Raw genomic sequence first — 23,201 nt, 5'->3', positions numbered from 1 at the left:
TAGTGAAGTAAACTCTGGCCCTGCCCTACCTCTCAGAGCTTTAGTGAGAGATCATGTAAATATAAATCTGCAAATATAAATCTGAAAAAAAATCTATGCTGTTGCTTCATTTTTCGGAAAGTATTCTCTCCCTTTAGCCAGGGTTAGACTAAATCAGATTTTATTTTAAAAGCCCATAGAGTAACTTACTCCACATTTGTCCTTATTCATTCATTCATTCTCACCTCTCCATCTACTCTTAATCCTTGAGGCCTGCTCTTTCACATTTGGCAAACTGTTCCACATGGCTGAGTACTTTGGTGCACCCTAGCCTTTTCCTCCCTCTGGCCATCTCAGAAATTCATTTACTTCAACCTTTTCCCTCCTTGCCCTCTTCTGGGAATTTTTTCTCAAACTTCATTACTTCCTTGATCTTAAATTCCTACTGAAACCCAAATCAGTGACCAGTCATATCTCCAGATTTTGGATTGTCTGAGTATCATGATCATCCTTCGTCTTGGATTTGTAGGAAGAAGTAGGAGAGAAAGAAGGTCAATTTCTCAATGTGCTACAAGGATGTGATGTTTGGTTCCATCAGCTCTTATCTGTGAATTTCAAAGCACTGGATTACACCCATAGAGCATTTTGTTCCTTCCTCATACACAAGCTCAGTAATTGGGCCATTTGATTTATCTTGACCCCTGGAAATTACTAGGAGAAATTAAAACTTTCTCTTTCTGATCCCTAAATCCTTGAAAGGTCAGCAGCTTTGTTTTCCTATTGGCTTGTTTACCTTCCTTATTGATAGACAGGATCTATTTCATTAGCTCTTTCAGGAAAACAGAGACTTGAAGTAACTCTTTACATACTAAAGATCATCTTCCCCATCGAAACCCCAGAAACAATTTTTTGAAGACCAAAAATTGACCAGTGCAATACTGGATAAAGTCTAGAGGAGCTGCCATACTTTCTCTGTCCTCTCCTAATGATCTTGAATGGTCTGGTTCAGATGCCCACAGAAGTCACACCTTCGACAGTATCTAGATCCAGTGGATTTCTAGATGTCAGACAAGTGGTTCCATGAAGCAGGATAAGAATAAACAAAATACACTTTCTATTATTTCATCCTGGCCAGAACTCCCCAATGGCATCCCATTCTGAAAGTTGGAGGAAGCAAAGAACCAGAAAGTCTCTTTTCAATGGTAGGTATTATTTCAGGGTTTTTAGTATAAATCATGACAAATTAGAAACAAAAAATAGAAGATATTTCTCTTTATGGTCACCATATTCCAAATGGTTTTTAAAAATGAAGTCCGGTGTAAATCGGCAGCATTGCTGTAAATTGTGGCAATCCTTGTCAATGCAATAGTTAACTGTCTACTTCATGGGCTTTGGTAACACTTGGATTTCTTCTTCTTTTCTTTCTTTCTTTTTTTTTTTTTTTTTTTTTACAATTGACCTTTATTTTCATAATCTGGAAAAAAATCAAAATATATAAAATTTAAAAAGGTACTCTGCTGATAATATTTGACAGTCCCATTAGAAACCTAAAACAAATTATCCTGCAGGACATCTCCTACGCCTGGACTCAGTCCCAGCTTTCCTCCCTGACCCTGGGGCTCTCTGTCCTTTTACCCAGCCTCTCCCCACTTGTGGCTCTACATCTCATTTGTGTAGTAACCCAGGCTTCTGAAATTCCCTTTTCCCTCTGCTGCATACTTCATTCTGAACAGCTCTTTCTCATGCCGCTCACCTGTCACAGGTGCCAAGGCAATACAAGATTGCATTCACTGTATTTGATCCAAAAGTTGCCTCAAATTATTTTTCCTAGGTGTGTAAACCACAACTCTAAATAAAGGACAAAATTCTAAAAAACAGTATCTTCATAGTTATTGACAACTTCATAATCATAGTTAACTTACCAAAAGATTTCCAAAAAAAGATTATACTAAAAGTAAATGCAAATCACTCCCTGTTTCTAACTGAAACAGCAAAGATAGGACTTCAGATTTGTGGTGCTATCATTTAAAATTTTGATTTTTAAAAAAATTTTCATTTTATTTGAATAACAGAGGAGAGAGAGACAGAGAAAGAAAAATATTCCATCTGCTATTTTACCTCCCCAAATAACTAGAGTGGGGCCAAGATAAATCTAGCAGCCTGAAACTCAGTCTGGGGCTTCCAAACTGGTGGCAGGAACCCAAGCACCTAGGCCACCACTGCATCCTACATAGCACTTCAGCAAGAAAGCTGGAATTGAAAGCAAAGCCAAGACTCAAACCCAGCCACTCCAGTATGGCATGCTGACATCCCAGGCACCTTAACCACCACACCAACTACCTGCCCTGTCTGCTCCTTCATTTAATGCCCCGATCATTGAAAATAGACTAGTCAGATTACTCTGATATCCCTCCAGTTCCCTAGCTGAGCAATTAGAGCATCTTGTCACCAAGTAGTAACAGAAGTGTGGACATTTGTGTTACATACAGTTACATAAGATACATTGGATATGTCACATTTCTACTATCTTGCATACGATCTGTTCTTTTATTTCATTCATGTCCTTGTTGTGGTTTGCTTGGTAATTAGTGTATATTTTCTGCCTAAAGAGGGACATTTGAAAATCAATCCCAATTCTACCTCATAAATGGCATTCTCCCCCATCCTATATTCCTGCTGCTGGCCTTCTTTTTTAGATCTATTTTTAAATTGGAAAGGCAGATACACAGAAAGAAAGATCTTTCATCTGCTGGTTCACTCCCCAAATGGCTGCAACACCTGGATCTAAACTCATCCGAAGCCAGGAGCTTCTGGTTTCCCATGTGATGAAGAGTCCCAAGGCTTTGGGCCATCCTCCACTGCTTTCTCAGGCCACAAACAGGGATCTGGATGGGACATGGGACAGTCAGAAAACAAAATAGTTCCCAGATGGGATGCTGGCACTTGCAGGTAGAGGATTAGCCAGTTGAGCCATCACTCTGACCCCATGCTGCTGACCATCAAATATGTCTAGTGAAAGTGGTCCGAAGAGGCCATTTGGCTCAGGGGTTAAGTCATTTCTTGGATCACGTGCAGCCAATATCAAATTGTCTGGTTTAAGTCCCAGTTACTCAGCTTCCAATCCGGCTGCCTGTAAATGGACACCCTGGGAGTCAGCTATGTATTTGGGTGCTTGTCTCTCAGGAGAGACCCAGATTGAATTCCAGGTTCCTGGTTTTGGTCTGACCTCACCATGGCTATTGGGGTCATTTGGAGAGTAAAGGAATAGATGGAAGATCTCTTTCTCTCTCCTTGCCTTAAATAAACGACAAATAATAATAAAAATCTAAACATAAACAAAATATATAATAAAACCCAGGCAACTGCCATTTCATGTCCAGAGTGCTTTTGGAAGTTCACCTTCTACATCCCCAGTGTTTGCCCAACACTGCAGCATGCACAAGAGTAAATGAGTATCAAACAGGAAGGCCCATCACATCTCTGTGAATCCCATTAGCCATGGCTCCAACCTGCCTCTGTGGGACCAGGGTAAAGAAGTAGTTTGTCTTCCATCAGAACCAAGTTCTAGGTATAGAAACAGATAACCAAAATGGGATAAATGAAAGCCCCTACACCAAATCTGTCCTGTCCTTCTTGGTGTTGATAAATGACATATTATTGGAAATACAATCTGCCCACTTGTTTGTGAGTCATCTTTGGTGGCTTTCGTTTGACAGAGACAGAGAAGTTGCAACAAAACCCATATGGTTCACAGATCCAAAAATTTTTATTATACGACCCTTTTACAAATAAAAAAGTGTGCTAACCCCTCAGATTATTTTTTACAGGTTTAAGAGTCTTTTATGCTATTGGCTCTTAATTCCAGTTATTTTCTGTCATTAATTTTTTTTCTTTGCAATGTCTTTACTTTTAACAGTTGACTTATTTGACCACATTGACATTATGCAGAAATAGAAACAATAAGGAAAGTTCTCTTATTGATCCAAATTTTAAAATCCTACTTAAAACCATAATTTCTAATTGCATAAGCATTTTTCTAGAAAAGAGATCCCCTTCCACAATTTTGTACTGCACATGCACTACCTGTGGTCCACATCGAAGCTGAGTGTTCACCTGGTCCCCTTGCATAGCCCTCATTGCACCTCTTCTCTGGGCATTCTGATTGGCAGCTCCATCTTCCATTCTCAAAGTGTCTTGTTTTGGAGAATATATAAGAAGACCAGTAGGTTTTCCCACAAAAGAGAACCTCTCATAGAACGCACATAGAAGTGAGTTCACGAGCTCTATCATAGAAATAATAATAATGGCACATACTCTTCATTGCAGAAGTAGAGATCATACAATCCTCCTCTTAAGAGAGCCATTCTGATCAATAAAAAGACATAAGACAAAACTACTGTTAAAAGTTAGTGTCATTTGTTATATCTATTTTACACAATTTTAAAGTGTGTCACAGCTACATTAACTCCTACAAGTTTCTCTAGATAAGCCGCAGGAAATTGCAGCTTTAGCACCATTGTGTGGCACATGGGAAACATAGATCCTTCCAGAAGCGAATTCTTCTTACACTTGAGCCTGGAGGGGCAGCACAGAGCAAGAAAAAAAGGTGACAATTATTTTTATTCCAGATAAAACAGATTTCTGGAGGCGGCAGGAGTGGTGCAAATGCCACAGTTCTATTATCCTAATGCCACTTTGTGGAGATGTATTTCATTTATTAAGTGTTTGGGGGAAAACAAGAGAGGACAGAAGGACGTCCAGAGGCGGGTGCACAGTCAAAGGGAGAGTCACAGACGCAATTACCATCGTCTGCAGGGTACGCAGCTCTGTCTCTGGCTTTCACAGAATCAGTAGCCTGAGTAACTAATGACTAGGTTGAGATGTTCCCGTGGCAACCATCTCAGAGCCACACAATGTGATTTCCACAGCCATATAGCAGAGGAAGTGACATAGGAGGAAAATATTCCCAGGGAATTGCGGCAGGCCTTGGAGAGAGAAGAAGGTGATAGGTGCAGGGGTGAAAGAAGTCCTTTCAGCAGCAGGTTTCAGGGCACACATCTCAGTGGCCAAGGAGAACCAGGAGCTTCATGCCAGCCCCTTGGGCTCTGCAGTAGTAGGTTAATTGGCTACTTGGCTTTTCCTGCTTGTTAATTTGCTAATCTTGACTTTTAAAGGTCTGTTCCTCTTGACTTGCCTCTCCTGGTGGGATCATTTTAGCTGCACAAGCATGAAGTCATTTTAGTAGAGCTACAAAATATTTTTAAAGATTTTTTTATTGGAAAGGCAGATTTACAGAGAGAAAAAGATACAAAGATCTTCCATCTGCTGGTTCACTCACGAAGTGACCAAATTGGCCAGAGCTGAGCAGTTCCTATCCGAAGCCAGGAGCCAGGAGCTTCTTCCCATGCAGATGCAGGATCCCAAAATTTTGAGCCATCCTCCACTGCATTCCCAGGCTACAAGCAAAGAGATAGATGGGAAGTAGAACAGCCGGGACATGAACCAATGCCCATATTGGATCCTGGGACACTCAAGGGAGGATTTAGCCACTGAGCCATCGTGTCAAGCCCAAGCTACAAAATATTTGCCTTTACTTATTATTTACAAAATATAATACATGCACACACACTAAGCTTTTTCTTAAATGACCCACACTCGGACGCCTTTATAAAGCTTTTATTTCAGAACATGTTACCATCTACTGCCATTCTTTCTCTAACAAATGGAATCCATTTACAGAAGGTCTAGCAATCAAAGCCCCAGCATGTGAAAAACCCTCTGGGGCTAAAGGATATCCCTGCCTAACAACAGAGAGGCAGTTTGTTGCCAAACTCCATCTTCAAAGACAGAGCTACAGTGTTCCACTGGTCTCCTCACAGACACCCTGGAATGTGACCTGGAAGAATCATGCACTGTGTGAAGAACCTGCATAGAAACGGTACCACCTGGTGTGAGTGGACGCTAGCCTTCCACCCTCTCCCCAGCCCTGTGCTGCCCACACAGGGAAGGGGGCTGGGGCATCCTGTGGTACTAGTTTCAGCTTCTCACACTTGCAATTGCCAATGTCACACCCCACCATTTCAAAGTTCAATATTTACCTTCCTCTAGAAGAAAGACGGAACATTGGTTGTGGTTGTGGTGCTTGCTGGCTCTGCTGGGAGAAGCTTCATGATGTGTGTTCAGGCTTCTAAAGGCTACCAGCTCCCAAGTACTTTGGCTACAGAAGTGAGAGACGCATAGGATGGTTAGCCACTAAAATGCCACTCCACTGCACAAGATACTTAACAGCATCCTGACTGTGTCCCTCATTGCCAATGGATGTTCTGTTTGTGGACAGTAATGAAGCATCTCGTATGGTAGGCAGTGAGCCAGCCGCTAAAGAGAGAGTGATGAATGAGACACAGCCACTGCCCTTGAGGAATTTAGAGTCAGAAGCAAGTACATTTAGGTGTGATGTGATTAATAACAAATGCATGTATAATAAAAGTATACAGATGACTCAATGTAATTGGTTGTCCGGGATTAAGTTCCTGGCTCCTAACTCTGGCCGTTGTGAGCATTTAGGAAATGATTCAGTAGATAGAAGTGGTGTGTGCGTGTGTGTGTGTGTGTGTGTGTGTGTGTGTGCTGTAAAAATAATTTATAAAAATTTAAATTTGCATTGTATGAAAGATAAAAGAAGTAATTCAAAAAGTAAGAAATTAAATGATTAGGTTGTTTTGGTGCAAAAAGTCTGCACATATAGGACCAATATTGTGACATAACAGATAAAATCACCAACTGTGGCACCAACATCCCCTATGAGCACTGTGCAAGTTGCTCCACTTCAAGTCCAAGCTGCTCCACTTCGACCCAACTCCCTGCTAATGTACCTAGGAAAAGCAGCAGAAAATGTCCTAAGTGTTTGCACCACTGCACCAGTGCAGGGGACCCAAAAGGAAGTTCCTGGTTCCTGGCTTCTATTTGGTTCTCCCTGGCCATTACAGCCATTTAGGGACCAGAGAGATGTCTCTCTCTCTCTCTTTCTATTGCTATTTCTGCATCTTTTTCTCCCTCTCTATCTGCCTGTCTCTCTCTGTGTGTGTGTAACTGTGAAATGCAAATAAACAAATGAATCTTTTAAAAAAGAAACTAGACATAGATTGCACCAAAATAAACCTTTAAATTACATTTTCCATGAGTATTTTTAAGTACTTTCATATACACATTTATTGAATTCAGAGAAGTTAGAGAAGTCAACAACTAATATTTAAAGATTTGCTTATTTGAAAGTCAGTTACAGAAAAACAGAAATATCTTCCATCTGCTGGTTCACTCCCCAAATGGTGATAAGAACCAAGGCTGGACCAGGCTGATGCCAGGGACCAGAAGCTTCTTCTGGGTCTCCCACATGGATGGAAGGACCCAAGAACTTGGGCCATCTTATTCTGCTTTCCCAAGTGCCTTAGCAGGGAGCTGGATTGGAAGTGTTCCAGGCAGGACACTAATCCATGTCCATGTAGGATCCAGTATTTCAGATAGCATTTTATCTGCTGCACCACAGTGCCAAACCCAAATAATTAATTCTATTCTGAGGCTTCCTGGAGTTAAAATGCAAGAATTTTCTAGAACAATAATGCAGTGAAGGAGGGTTGTGTATTAAATCAGTGCTTAGGGTCAATCTAAAATATGCTTAAGACTGATAAAAATCAGGAAAGACATGTCAGTAATTCTAAATCAACTGGCTAAAAATGTTACTGAAAGACAAGATATTCAATATGATCCAGGCACAGAAGATCATTTTAAGTACTTAACAGACATAAAATTATGCTCAAAAAGAAACATTTCCTTCTTAACTGGAACTGAAAACAATCATTACTGTCTAGTTGATATCATTTAATTGACTCAAGAAGCCCAAATGTCTTCTGTATTATCATGTATTCATTCAGCAAGAATGAACGAGAGGAACCTACCATGTCATCCCTGAATTGAGATTTCTGAGGACAAGAGAGGAAACTTGGAGATATTTCTCAAGCTCTATAAGTTAACAATATAATTACTTCTTCAGGACAACTGCACATTGCATCAAAGACGATCCAAGATAATAATCTCACCTAAAATAATGCTTCCAGACAGTAACTCATTGCATGGCTTGCATTCAGTTGGAGTGTGTCCTCAGGAATCATGCAGTGCAGTGGAAGCGTGCTCCTCACTGTACTAATGTTAAGAGGTGGTGAGACCTAGTGGGAGGTCATTGAACTACTGAAGTTTTCATGGGACCCTTGACTACATTTTACAACAGAGTTGCTGCAGAATGAGACTGGCTCACTCCCCACTTTGGCTTCCTACCTTGCCACGTAATATCTCCTTCTTATATGTGCTCTGACTGTGATTCCATCTGCCATGATGGAAGCAACCAGGGGGACCCTTGCAAGAGTTGGTGGCATGCTGTTTGGACTCTCAGCCTCCAACACTGTACATTCAGTAAGATAGTCAGCCTCAGGTATTTTGTTGTAAAAGATAGTCAGCCTCTATTAGCAGCAAATGTAGAAGTACAGAAGAAGGCAGATATTTCTGAAGTATGCTAAGCAGAGGAAGGGGGTTTTGTGTTCTCATGTTAACTCCTGAAGGATTAGGCAATATATTAGTCAGTTGTTTTATTTTTGTATTTATAAAAAGGGAGCAAACTTGATGTACTTAACTTATACAGTTGTAACAGCATAATGATACTTCTGATGCTATTCTCCCTTCCTCATTCTCACTCTCTCCCTTCTTTTCTTATTATTCTTTTATTTTTAAAAGGACATACTTTCCGTTTGTTTTATAATCACAAGCCTAAAACTCCACTAAATAAAAAATTACCTAGTGGTAAGTAGAAAACCCACAGTTACTCAGGAGTATAGATAGGGGCTATTAACAATGATCACATGTCAGGTTTGTTCATATATATTACATTTTTATACTCTATATATTAATTATCACAAATCAAGCTAAACATGATATTTGTCTTTTGGCAACTGGGTTATTTAACTAAGCATAATGATCTCCAGTTGTATTCATTTTGTTGCAAAAAACAAAATTCCATTCTTTCTGTGGCTGAGGAGTATTTCATTGAATATTGCATATATATATATAATATACATATATATAACTTCTGTTATCAGGTGATGGACATCTGGGTTGTGTGTGGTGCTACAACAATGAAATACCTGAGGTGAATCAGCTAACAAAGAAAAGAGATTTATTTAGCTCAGGTTTTAGAAGCTCATGACCACGTTCTGGCCTTGGTTCCACCTCACTACATCACATCAGAAGTTAGAGGCATTACAGCTCACACACCAGTTCACTTCTCTGCTATTTGCAGAAGTGGCTACTTCCGTCAGAGCCTACCTGAATACAGCACAGGACAAGGGGGAGTTTCCACCACAGCATTTCCTAGAGCAAAACTCCAACCCACTCATAGTGTTTCACAGAGCCTTGCTTGGGTTTCTGGAGCCAGCAAAACACAGAGGGAAATAGGGGTCAATTAAGTGTCTTCTGAGAGAAGCTACCCTATGAGTCACTGGGTTGGAATGGCTTGTTTGTTCAGTAAAATTGAATTCAGCCTCTAACCCAGAGTTGGGTGGAGCTTATCTCTTGTGACTTCGTTAATAAACAAAATGAGGGCTTGTTTCTCCTCATTGTCACCCACCCTCAAAGTTTCATATGAGCAGAGACTCACCTGTCCCCATTCTGCAAACGCAAAGTGTGTGCCCCCATTGTAATACCTTCTGTATATTTCCAGAAAGGGTTAACCTATTCAACAAGATCTTGTTTTCTTTCTACTCAGCAAGTCAAATCGCCTTGGGTACCTGGGTCCTTTATGACTTTTAAGTACCCTTAGGAGGGAAGGCAGCAATTAGCAAAGCAAGTCCCAAGGGAAAAGTGGCCTGATGCCACCACACCTAACAACAACCACCACAACAAATTAAGACAGGAAGTGTTCAGTCCCACGTGCAGGATGCTGCTCTCTTTGGGCAATGCCTACCCTGGCTGTAGGTCTCTTGAAGACCCAGCACCACCAATGGGTAGCTATGAGCCCTAAAAATAACCAAGAAGCCCTTCACAACCTGATGGTAGACTGCCTCTCTGTCTCTTCCAGGACTGCCCCCCTCCCCAGGCTGAGCACACTAAACTGCCACCTCCTGCACTCACTAAGCCGTCGTCACCCTAGTGCTGATACAAGATCATGACCTGTGTAGTCACATCTGGGTTCCAGCCCTGCTTATTCTGTGACCTTGGAAAAGATGCACAGCTACTTAAGTGGTATTTTACATTGGTGACGTGCAAAGGTACTTCAAAACGTTCATGGAAAATTAAATTAAAAGACATTCAGGTTTGTCCATTGAGCCCACTAGCAGTGTCCTCTATTGGAAAACAAGGGGTGCAATTCCCTGCTCTGGCTTCTGACTAGTTTCTTCCAATGCACACCTGAGAGACAGTGGAGATAGCCCAAGTAACTGAGCTCCTGTCTCCAACATGTGAGACCTGGATTGAGTTCCAGGCTGCCAACTTTAGCCCTGACCCAGTCTCAGCCCTTGTGAGCTTGTGGGCAATTAGGATACACAGATGGGATACCTCTCTCTCTAACTCTGTCTCTCTCTGCCCACCCTCCCCCACCTGAGTTGTCCTTCTTTCTTGTATAATTTTAACAGATGCTTATGATAATGCAAATTAATTTGAAATTTTTGTGTAGCTTCTTCTTACTACACATTTTCCATGAACTTTTTTGGACACTCCTTGTCTATAGAAAGAGATATCACACCACCTGACCAAGTTGTGGTGAGATGTAGATGAGACAAATGCATCCTCCAGCCTGTGTGGCTTGTAAGAGTTACACAGAAAATACATTTGAACTTAAGTTGTGCCTTCTCTCCCTGCTAACTACTCTTCTCAGCCACCTCTTCTTGCAGCAAGCATCCAATCATGCTCAAACCCTGACTCTAGTGCCATGACCTTCATCCCACTCAAGGGCCTAACTGACCATTCTTTCCATGTTTCCACCACATCTCCTAGAAAGCCTTGTCACAATAGAACCGCAGACTCAACTGAACCTGTTTCTGATAGAGCCCAATGTATTTTCAAAATGCCCTGAGGTGATCTGATGCAGCAAGCCTTACTTTGTACTGTTGATATACATCAGTGATGACACACACTTACTACAGTACTTACATGCTGGGAGCCCTCAGGTGTTACATATTCCTTAATGTGCTGTGTGAAGATTGGCTTATTTAATCTGCAACTTCGTTATGAAGTAGTTGTTATTGTTTAATATGAGATAACTGAGACCCACAAGGAGTGGGCTTCACCCAAGTTCATCCAGCTTGTAAATCACACCTCAAACTCCCAAAAACAGAATTCTAGAACATAACTTTTAAGCATCTCAGAATACAGTTCTTTTCTGTACCTGAATACTACTGCTCAAAAGTAGTATGTGTGGGCAGTACATCTCTACATGGAACATACATGACAATTGCTTCTTTTAAATATTTTATTTTATAAATCTTTCACTTTTATTTTATTCTTGCAGTGCACTATTTCCTTTTTAGCATTGCACTGTTTTAATATCTTGAGAAAATATTTCTATAACCTCATGAGAAAATATGTGATTAATTAAACATCTAAAATATTAAGCCTGCAACATTTCAAATGTCTTTTCCGATAGGCAGAAGGCGACAAATGACAAATAGCTCATTTCATCGCCTGACTTTGTATTCTTTGATAAGAAAGACAAGGGTGTGGTAGAGACAAATGAGGAGACTTGTTGCCAAAAGAGAAGGAAATGGAGTCGGAATCGCTGTGGTGACAAATTAAACTCAGATTTGCAGCAGCCACCAGTGGCTTTAATTTTTCTCAAGGGGGAGTTGGTTATTTCCTGTCATGTAAACTGTCCATCGCTGAACGAAATAGTTTCTCAAAGTATTTATAGTGTAGTCAAGAGAAGCAGAAGAAAAGAGTAACAGTAGTTATACTTTTTAAAAGATGCCAAAATTTAACAGGGATTATCTTTGTGTAGTTATTATTTCTTCCTTCCATTTCTCCATTTTTTACCATAAATATGTATTCTTAGAATCAGAAAAAACAAAATTTTATTTTTTTTAAAAAGCCCAAAGCCCACCAGTAATAAAATATTTCCTGCTAAATAAAGTAACATCAGGATGTAGATAATGAAGCTGCAGCCAGGAGCCAACAAATGGTATTAATAGACCACCTTGGGAAAGTGGTTGAAAGATGAAGTTGAATGCTTATCAAAAACTGTGTGCTACTTTATAATAATGGCCTGACATTTTAAAGGTTAAAGGTAGTACAAACAGCATGAAATTAAAGTTCTTTCTCACTTTTAAACAGCACTTTATACCTGATAAAACTTTTACATGAAGGCACTTAATAGATTGTTCAGCCCAATTTCTCTTTGTAAGCAAAAATAAAGTAAATGAAAACAAACATGCCAAATGACTCATTGCAAGGCAATGACAGAGTTAAGATCCAGGGCTCGGCTATTGACATCTGTCTTTTCCCTAAGTCACTTCGCTTCCCTCATTTCAGCCTCACCTTGCAATGAAACAGTAAATTTTACCACTCGCAACACAAGCATTTGCTTTGAGGGTGATTGGAGCTGGCTCCTGAGCTGGCTGCCAGGGTTAGATTCCCACAGCGGTGGCTGTAGGACCTAGACACTCCAAAGAGAGCAAAGGGATTCACGAGTGCCCACCTCAAGGTTACTGTGAGAAGTGGGGAAGCACGTGTGGGCATCTCACATGGCATGGTATAAGCACTCACAGCACAGGAGCTATTCTCACGAGTAGAATTCCCCTTTATGCCCGTTAGCAGAAGTGCTTAGAGGGGTTTGACGTAGAATGGTACAAAGCCTTGACTCTGGTTGAAGAAGCAGCAGTTTATTAATCCTTTTAAATTCCCTTTCTTTTTCTTATCCATTCATCCCGTTCTTTGGACAAATATTTATTGAGTTACCCCTACAATGCCAGACACACACCTTTCCAGTGTGTGCTTATAAATAAAGCAGTGGAGAGACAGAACCCTAGCAGGAAGTGTTGTGTTTTAGGTTTGGAGGGGAGGTGGGCTTTCTGTTTTTTGAGGGTTTGGGCTTCTTTTTTTGATGGTGGTTTTGTTGTTTTTGGTTCGGAATATGATTTTTTTGAAAGACATTTCAAGTGCTAAAACTCTGTTGAAAAAGATCCAGTTGAGAAAGAGAGAAGCTGGTAGTTGAACCTGAAGGTTCTGCATCCACACATTCAACCAATTAGATGGAAAATGTTTTTTAAAATAGTATCTGTATTAAATACAGACTTTTTCCAACATTAATTCCTGAACAGTATAATATCAAACTATTTGCATAACATTTGCATTGTATTAGGTTTTGTAAGTAATCTAGAGATGATTTAAAATATACAAGAGGAAGCACTTAGGTTACAATCAAATACTTTTTTGTTTGTTTTTACCACTGTTTGTTTTTTATTTGTTTTTATTGCTGTAGATCATTTCTTTATTTCCTTTTATTTTTAATATTGTTTACACAGTTGAGAGGAATGCGCGCCCATAATTAGGGTGAGGAGGGTCAGGTATGGGGAAAGAAGGGTGGAACAAATGTTTCAGGTTTTTTCTTTCTTTTGTTTTTTTTCTCCTATGTTCTCAGGAGAGAACGGGGGCGGGAGCCACTCCTTGCTGTCAAACTACGTAAGCATCTGAGGATGGTGGATGGTCATTTGAGAGCCTAATATGGGGTATAGTGTTCTGTGGGTGTTACTTGAGTAGTTTTATAGCTCAAAGACATTGTGGCTTCATTGCTCCAGGGTTGAGAAAATCTTTCCAAGGTCTCTTGGTTGACAAAATGCACCTTGGTTCATTCACAGGCCCAGGAATATGCTGCAAAGCTTGGTCAGTACAGCTGTCCAACCTGTTATGCTTTCTATCCTGTATGAGGCAGTCAATGTACCATGTTGGCCTAGATGAGCTTGCTGTAATGTCCCCTTATGCAGCTTAGCAAGTTGCCCACTGCACAGGCATCAACAACTGAGAAGACCCAATCATGATACATGCACTCCAAAGACAGACAACACATCCTGTGATTTCTCCCTATGACCGTGGTCTGACTCTAGCAATCTAGTTGAGGAGTCCTCCAAGAAACCTCATCTGGAGTTGTCTCTTGAATGCATCAGCCAGTACAGGATTAAATTTGGTCTGTAACCTGCACCAACCAACCAATGCACATATCAGAGGATGCAGCTACCTGATCAGTTCTGCCTCATGTGAACTGACAGGTGCTGCAGCTCAGCCCAGGCAGTTTGCCACAGGCCCAGCCCTCACGCATGCCAGCACAGGGTGCCACAACCTAGTCAGGATGACTCCCAATAACACCTACGAGGCCCATCCCCAGCCCCCGTTGTTGAGTGTACCAACCTCTTCTGTGGCCAATCCCAGACCAGCCCACATTCCATCTGGCTCTCCTGCACACCCATGGGTACTGTGGCTTAGCTCGGCCTGACCTGGACCCAGACCTGACCTTCAATATGCCAACAAGTGCCATCACCTTGCCTATCCTGACCTATCCCCAGTCCCAGTTTTCATGTTCACCAGCGATAGGTCCAGCCTAGCAAGGGAATGGCTATAGTTTCCCTGCCTGGCATGCTCCCAGCTCTGATCTTGCGCCTTCCAGGATACTGTAGTCCAGCCTGACATGACTGGCACCCAGTCCTGAAACTTGCCAGTTGATGTTACCACTTAGCCTACCTAGCCCACACCCTTTCTGTTTCTTTTGCATGCTCACTAGCCCAGCTTGGCCAACCCCGCCCCCCAGTCACAGTTCTCATGCTCACCTGTAAAAGCAGTAGCCCATGAGAGGAGTCCTAGAGTTTCCCCTACCAGATCCACCTCCAGCCCTGGGTCTTGCACGTGCCAGCAGATGCTGTGGCCCAGTCTGAGATGGTCTACCCCCAGTCTTGCTGTTCCTCATCAAGTGCTATTCCCATAGCCCCAGTTCTCACAGTTATTAGTAAGAACTGCAGCCCAGCAGGGGAATCTCCAGAGCTCCCCTACCAGGCCTGTTCCTAGCCCTGGGTCTTACACATGCTGACAGGTTCTTCAACCCAGCCTGTCATGGCCAACCCACAGTCTCAGATTTACTGAAAGGTTTTGCAGTCTAGTCTAACCCAATCAGGTGCAGCCCACTCCCTGTCTTGGCTTTCATGCATGCCAGCAGGTGCCATGTCCTGACCCAACCCATCCTTTCTCAGACCCAGCGTACACAAATGCTGATAACTGCTACAGCTCTGCCTGATCTGGCCTGCTCCCAGCCAGAACTCTTGTGGTCCAAAATAGGAGATCTGACTTAATAGGGGAGTTCCCAAAGTTCCCCTACAAGACTTATTTCCAGCCCTGGATCCCACACATGCCAGTGGTTACAGTTGCCCTATTTGGCATGATCTGCCCTCAGTCCTGGCCTTTGCATGTACCAGTGGGTGCTGCAGCTTGGTCCCTTCTAACTTCCTCCCAGCCCCAGCTCCCACAAGTGTCAAGTGGGTTCCTCTTAGGTGAACTCTGTGGTCCGGCAAGGCTTGGCCCACCACCACCCCATCTTTGTGCAAACCGGCAGGTACTACAGTCCCACAGAGGCAAGCCCACAGGTGCCCTATAGAATCTGTACCCAGATCTGATACACTCAAGTTCTGGTGGTTGCTGCAGCTAGCTTGACATGGCCCACCTCCTGCTCCAACACTTGTAGGTAGGTACAGTGGCTTAGCCCAACAAGATATGACCCCCAGTCCCAGCTTTTGCATGCACCAGTGGACAGACGGTTAATGCTATTTATCTCAGTCCGGGTTTCTCACATGGGTGGGTGTCTTGGCCTGACCCAGATATGCCTGTTGGCTTCCCCTCACCCCAAACTACTCCACCTCAGCTCTCTTGACTTCCTACAGCTTCAATGGCCCAGTCTGTGGAAGGTCCTATAAGTTGTTTCTCCCCTGCCAAACATGCTGTTAGCCACTCTGACTCATTAAGTCCCCAGACCCACTTCCCCAAGCAGTTTCCCTCGGGGCTGTAGTGTCATGTATGGAACCAAAGTTCCCTGCCTCCCCTACATATCTTAAAATTTTTTAATTAAAAAAAATGAACAACTTTGTTGGCTTACTGGTATAGTTTACACAAATTTGGTATTAATCAGGTTCAGAATGCCTATCAGCTACTGGCTGCTTTTCTCCCAACAGTGTTAACACTTGCCTAGGTACAAGGCAACCTAGACAGTTGCCTACAGCTGGAGAATACTATGTATTTTATGCAGTGAATTTGGGCATCATTTTTTTGTTGTTGTTATCCTCAGGAGACCCAGATCCAATTTATGTCCCCTGTGAATACCAAGGGACAAAAAACAGTGCAAAACATCTGTGGAAAATTTGAGTTTAAAAGATACATTTACCTTGGCATAAGACAGTTTTGAACTTAACGCATAGCTTTTTCATAGTAAAAATTTTTGAGACAAGTCCTGCATGTGAGAGAAATGGCATGACTAGGAGTGCAATGCCTTAACGATGAGTGGCTGTAGAAAAAGAACCTGCTCTGACAAGAGTGCAACACAGGATAGGCTGCAATAAGGAATTTCCCATCAAATGACTTCTAGTTTCACTCTGAAACAAAGAGGGTAGACATATAGGGCAGCCTGATGGGCACTGAAGTGAGCCTGTAGTCATGCACTTATGACACTATTTCTCTTCATGGCCCAGAGAGTAAACTCTGTGTGCTCTCTGGTCACCAAGCACTCAGTGTCATAAAAAGTGGCACATCTGTGGCACCACAGAAAGGGAAATTTCACCGACAGTATAGTGGCCTTTCTCCACCTTTGTCAGCCATGTCCCTCCTATTGTTTTTAGTCCTTTCCTCTCTGTGTGAGCTGGGAGATAGTAGCCCAGGGTCTTCCTGCCTCCCTACACTCCACACCACCAGCAATGCACATCAAGAGAACAAGAGAAGTGATCAGCTCATGGCTGGCCCCTCTCCATCCCTGTGTTCTTCCATTGTGTACCACACCATGCCAGCTTTAATTTTCCATTTTGGCAACAATCTTTGGTAAAGACTAAAAACTCATGTGAAATACTTCTTCTTAAAAGGCCTACTGTAAACCTCCCTTTTTTGAGGGAGAAAAGGCAAGCTAGATTAAAGAAGTTACATTTATGGAGTAACTACTACATTTCAGGAAATGAACTATATAGAGATGAAGCATGGACGGAATATTTGGGGAAGGAGCTGCTAACTCAATAGGATACCAGGCAAATTGACAGATGCCCAGGGAGACTCCAGTGGAGGCACTGCTGATCTTCTAGCTTGGGGCTCCATGGAGAGGTGGGCAGTGGTTCTTGGGCAATAATTAGATTTTTGGCTGGAGGTTTTCTAAAGTACCTTCAGAACAAAGACCCAGGGATGAGAACGTGTTCCACTGATTCAAAGGCAAGTGCTCTTGGATGCTGGAGTGAATGTGTGGTGTTGAGAAACAGGAGTTACAGGTTGGAGAGAGGGAAATCTGAATCCATACCAGTTAGACTAGAACCTGTACTAAACAATATAGAACCAAACTAGGACTAAGTACATGCCAGTTTGTCCTTTGCTCTGTGAAAGAAACATGAGAAATCACTGAAGGCTGTGAGAAAGGAAGATGTCTTCTTCACCTCAGTTCTTGTTCTAAGTGGTTACTTTTGCTTAATAGTAATGAGATTACAGAGAAACTAGTTACTCCTAGGAATGCAATGAAATGACTACCTACAAGACCCTTAACCCAGTCTTCCAGACCTAAAATCAAGCCCACATTAACAATATGCTTTTCTAAAAACTGGATGTTACTTTGGGTACTCCATTCTTCTCAAATGCCATAAATAAAATTCTCAGTCCAGTATTGTTACACAATTCTGAGTTGTAGGACTCTAACTTTCGATGGCATTGATTGAAAATGTTCTGTATGCTAAGCCCTCACAGGTATAACCATAGTTCTTCTTCATGACAAGGTGGTAGATTCTGTTCATCTGGATGTTCCTCGATTAATACTGAGGCAATGCAGGCCCTGGGAGGATGCAGAAGTGCGTTGAGCTATGTGGGGTTCAGTCAGGGTGCACAGGCTTGCAGTGGACTCTAGACTTGCTCTTCCATGCCTGCCTGCTGATAGCCTCCTGCCACTGCTGCTGCTGCATGCTTCTCAGGCAGAATTCCAGACACCTGGCACTCTTGCATTTATTTGGTCACTCAATAGGTTTGCATCAGACACTGTTCTTACTCCTCAGTCCCAGCAATGGAAAGCAAACCAAATTCCTTCCTTGAAAAGACCTCTTCTCTTAGACTGTTTGCTCTATCAAACTTATCTCTCTTGGTAGCAATCATTGTTTTTTGCAGAGTAACATTAAGTCTCCAGAATGTCAACACGAATCTTCATACCACTGCCAATATATCTTAATAGTCACATTAACATTATTTTCCCAGGAAATAGATTATAATGTCTCAGAGGGAAATGTCTTAAAAGAGAAAGGTTGGTTAATGCATTGAAAGAAAAGCAAGGTCTAGTCATTCAAAAATTCCCCTATTGACTGAGATTTGCCAAACATGCACAACTGGTTTTGAAAGTTGTAGCATAACCCAAAAACTCCTAAAACAAAAGCTATTTGGAATAAAATCTAATTTTCTTCGATGACTCATGACTTCTCAGAATCCTTATACTTCAAAGTCAATTGTTTTAAACAGCAATTATTAACTGGGACTTCAAAACAATCTTTGTGAGCAGTTGAGCTTTCTTACTTATAAAATTTCCATCTGCTAAACATATAAAGGCCAACTGGTGTCACCTGAGATTTTGCAAATAATTTAAAGCAGTCTGCTTGTATTCTAGCTCTTTTCAAATGACTAGCAGAGGAACACAATGGAGGGATGCCATCTAACATTAATAGCGGATATGTAAGAAACACCCACTGTATAGAAATTAACAAGAAATGTCGCTATGGTCTGACAAGAATGATTCTCTAAGAATATATTTGAACTCTATTGAGCAGCCCTCCCCACCGCTTCTTGGTGTTATTTTTAAGTATCTCAAAAAAGACTCAGAACTTGAACCCTTAACAGTCTTTTTTACATAATAGTAATGGAAACATCACAATCTTTGATCAATTAATTTAAAAGCATGAGTAATAGGAAAGGGTGATTCCAAGGTGATTTAAGGACAATTTAAATTCTACATGAAAAATGAAAACTTGGGCTCAAGAATTAAGAAACCTTTACATTTTATTCCTCAGATTGTGCAAAATAAGCATAAATAGGACTGAGAAATGCATGCAAAAAAACACAACAAAATTACATACTGTTAGGAAACCTGTGTAAGTGAAAAAAACATACAAATCACTTTGTTAAATCAAATTAAATGCCAAATGACAGCTCAGGTGTGAAGTACTCTGATGCCAAGCTTTGATGACAAGCTTTGACCATCTGATTGATATGAAATTTAATGCCACATCTTCATTATTTCCTTACTGGAACCAATAGAAATCATTTTTCACTCTAATATTATGTTCATAACATCAAAGTTCCACAAAGAAAAAATTTTATTTTTTCCCTTCTTATATTGCCTGAAGCGATGCTTTGTATAAAGTAAGGGCTTGACAGATGTTTGCTAAATTAAAGAAAAAAAATAATATGCTTATTTAAAAATACTTGTTGCTGGAATATCAAATTCTGGTGTTTACTGAATTTAAATCATATATATTCTGTATCAATAACTACAGTGGCTGGAGAATTCACCCTGTTAAAAGGAAAGTTTTAAAGACAAGTTCATTTAGGTATATTGTTTTAGTCTGCTTTCTTTTTCTTTCTATAACAAAATACCTGAGGATGGATAGTTTACTGAAAAAAAAAGAAGGCTTCATTTACTCACAGTTTTTGAGGTTCAAGGGCATAGTATTCACTTCTGGCTGTGCCATATGGCTAATGACAACAAGGCAAGAGCTTGCGTGAGAAGACACGAAGTCACAGAGAGGAAGGCGGGCCACTCTCATTCTTTCCTAATAACTCTCATGAGAACTAACCAGAGACCCACTCATGAGCACTAGCTTAATTTTCCACTGGTGGAACCCCCAGTGACTGATCTAAGGAGTTCCCACTCAGCCTCATTTCTTAAAGGCCCTACCCCTTCTTTTTTTTTTTTTTTTTTTTGATTTATTTATTTTATTACAAAGTCAGATATACAGAGAGGAGGAGAGATAGAGAGGAAGATTTTCCGTCCAATGATTCACTCCCCAAGTAAGCCGCAACGGCCGGTGCGCGCAGATCCGAAGCCAGGAACCAGGAACCTCTTTCGGGTCTCCCACGCGGGTGCAGGGTCCCAATGCGTTGGGCCATCCTCAACTGCTTTCCCAGGCCACAGACAGGGAGCTGGATAGGAAGTGGAGCTGCCGGGATTAGAACCGGCGCCCATATGGGATCCCGGGGCGTGTCAAGGCGAGGACTTTAGCCGCTAGGCCACGCCGCCGAGCCCCCTACCCCTTCTTAATATCTCCACGCTGGGAACCAAATTCCAATACACAAACCCCTGGGGGACATATTCGAACCATATCCAAGCTGTAGCAATTATCTGCATGGACATCAATACTGTATGACTTAAGTATGAAGGGGTCTTCAAACACTTTATGGAAATGCCTATTATGAAAAATAGCTATGCATAGATTTCAAATTTTTTTCACTAGAATACACCAATACACCTACAATTTGATTCCATTTTTCTTTGAACTTCTTAAAGTATCCTCACTTTGCATATCATCCATTCTACTTAAAATTATTTGTATATGTGATTTTAAAAGATCTAAAGAATAATGTTGAAGTTTAGTAAGAGACTGCATCCTATCTTTAAAAATGAAAATTATATCACATTATATTTTCCTTTGTCCTTGATTTATATTTTACAAACCTTTAGTCTTTTGTGGGAGTCTTTCTTAAAGAATTATACACATACCAAAGGGTACACAAGATCGCCTTTTTTTTTAGGTTAACAACATAAAATTTTAATGCCAGCTATTTTTGCTGTTTTCTCACAACTAAACATATTCATTTTTATTACTTCCTCCTAATAATGAACTGGAAATTTGTTTACACACTAATAGCTAAGTACATTTCCTTCTTAAACTCTTCCAGGTAATAAGAACTATTATGCACTGAAGACACTTGTTCTGCAGACTTATTGGGATTTTTCCAGTTAACTTTCAAGTCTTCCCCACAACCTTTTCTGGTCAAAGAAATACTATCTTTGAAATAATCAGAGTGAATACTTTACAAATAAAAAACTGAGCCACAAGACCCTATCACCATAATAACTAATTTTACCAAGTCTGCCACATACAAATAGTTAAATCCGTTTCCCATCAACCTGTTTATATCAGCCGTTTCCACTGGTTGGCAGGAGGTTCTTCCATGATGGCTCCCATGGTTTCCACTGCATCATTTTTCTTCCCAGACTTAGTTCATTTTCAGCCTGAAGAATCATCTCTTCTATTTGGGCACCCTGAAGTTTATCTTCTAATTTTTTTTTAAAGATTTATCCATTTTATTACAGCCAGATATACAGAGAGGAGGAGAGACAGAGAGGAAGATCTTCCGTCCGATGATTCACTCCCCAAGTAAGCCGCAACGGGCCGATGTGCGCAGATCCAAAGCCGGGAACCTGGAACCTCTTCCGGGTCTCCCACATGGGTGCAGGGTCCCAATGCGTTGGGCCGTCCTCAACTGCTTTCCCAAGCCACAAGCAGGGAGCTGGATGGGAAGTGGAGCTGCCAGGATTAGAACCGGCACCTATATGGGATCCCGGGGCTTTCAAGGCGAGGACTTTAGCCGCTAGGCCACGCCGCTGGGCCCTATCTTCTAATTTTTTAACATCTGATTCCATTTTCACCATACTCAGCTTCTCATTCATAATCTGCTCCATGTATTTTCTGTATGCTGCGGTTTTAGGCATCTGTTGAAGAACATCCAGAATCTTTGCATACAATATTCTTAGCCTCTCTTGCAGATTCTTGCAAACAGCCAACCCACGAGGCCAGCGGTCTTCTTCGCCAAGCCCGCCATGTCTGCCAAGATCACCTTTTTGTTACAAAACAACCATTCTCAGTTAATGTGTTTTGTTATTTATTGGAGAAAGAGAGACCATCAGATAAACAGAGCTCTTATCCATTGGTTCATGTCACCAACATCTGTCTGTAATGGCTAGGACTGCGCTAACACAGAAGCCAGGACCTAGGAGCTCAATCCAGGGGATCCAACATCACATGTTACCTCCCATGATGCACATTAGCAGTAATTTAGATTCATGAGTGACGCTGGGACTGAAACCTGCAGTGTGGGATGCTGGTGTCTCAAGCAGGGTCTTTGGTCACTAGTCCAGATACCACCCCCAACCATTTTGTTTTGCTAGTCCATTATTATATATTTATCTTAATGTATACTGGGGAAAATTTAACTGGCATACAAGATTTGTTTTTCAAAGATTTACTTTGTTTATTTGATAGGCATAGTTGCAGAAAGAAAGATGGAGAGACAGACAGATTTATCCACTGGCTCACTTCCCAAATGGCCACAATGGCCAGGAATAAGCCAGGTGTAAACCATGAGCTTCTTCTGAGACTCCTGTGTAAATACAAGGGTCCAAGAACTTGGGTCATCTTCGACCACTTTTCCAGGCACATCAGTAAGGAGCTGGATCAGCAGTGGAGCAGCCCTAACTGGTACCCATGTGGGATGCCTATTGCAGGAAGTAGTTTTACCTGTTACAGCACAATGCCAGCCACCCCCTAATTTGATATCAGGTTTACTGAATCAAATTTATGTGTATATATAAGTATATATATATATATAATCAATAAATGTGTATGTATTATACATACACACATATATATTTGATTTAAGCTATGATAATGGTGCTGACATTGTGGTAGAATGGGTTAAACTGCCAGTTGAGAGGTCCACATCTTTTACTTCAATACAACTTCCAGCTAATGTGCCTGAGGCAGCAGAGGATGACAACCAAATACTTGGGCCACTGTCACCCATGTGGAAGACATGGATGGAATTCCTGGCTCCTGGCTTCCATCTGAAACAGTATTGAAGGCACTTGGGGCATGAACCAGAAGATGGAAGAAATTTCTTTTTTTTTTTTCTTTTTATTGTATTGTTGTTGT

At 41.4% G+C, this 23,201-nt stretch overlaps 1 protein-coding gene and 1 pseudogene across 2 annotated transcripts in view; one reads left to right on the top strand and one right to left on the bottom strand.

The window, feature by feature from the left end:
- PDE7B (phosphodiesterase 7B) overlaps nucleotides 1-23,201 on the top strand; it is a 361,787-nt gene that overhangs the window by 270,538 nt on the left and 68,048 nt on the right. The window lies entirely within an intron of this gene.
- On the bottom strand, nucleotides 21,402-22,198 carry LOC105941945 (NADH dehydrogenase [ubiquinone] 1 alpha subcomplex subunit 5-like; annotated as a pseudogene).

This window comes from Ochotona princeps, chromosome 1 (assembly GCF_030435755.1).
Source record: "Ochotona princeps isolate mOchPri1 chromosome 1, mOchPri1.hap1, whole genome shotgun sequence".
Taxonomy (NCBI): Eukaryota; Metazoa; Chordata; class Mammalia; order Lagomorpha; family Ochotonidae; genus Ochotona; species Ochotona princeps.
The sequence above is the reverse complement of the archived record's forward strand: the minus strand, read 5'-3'. Positions and strand labels throughout refer to the sequence as shown.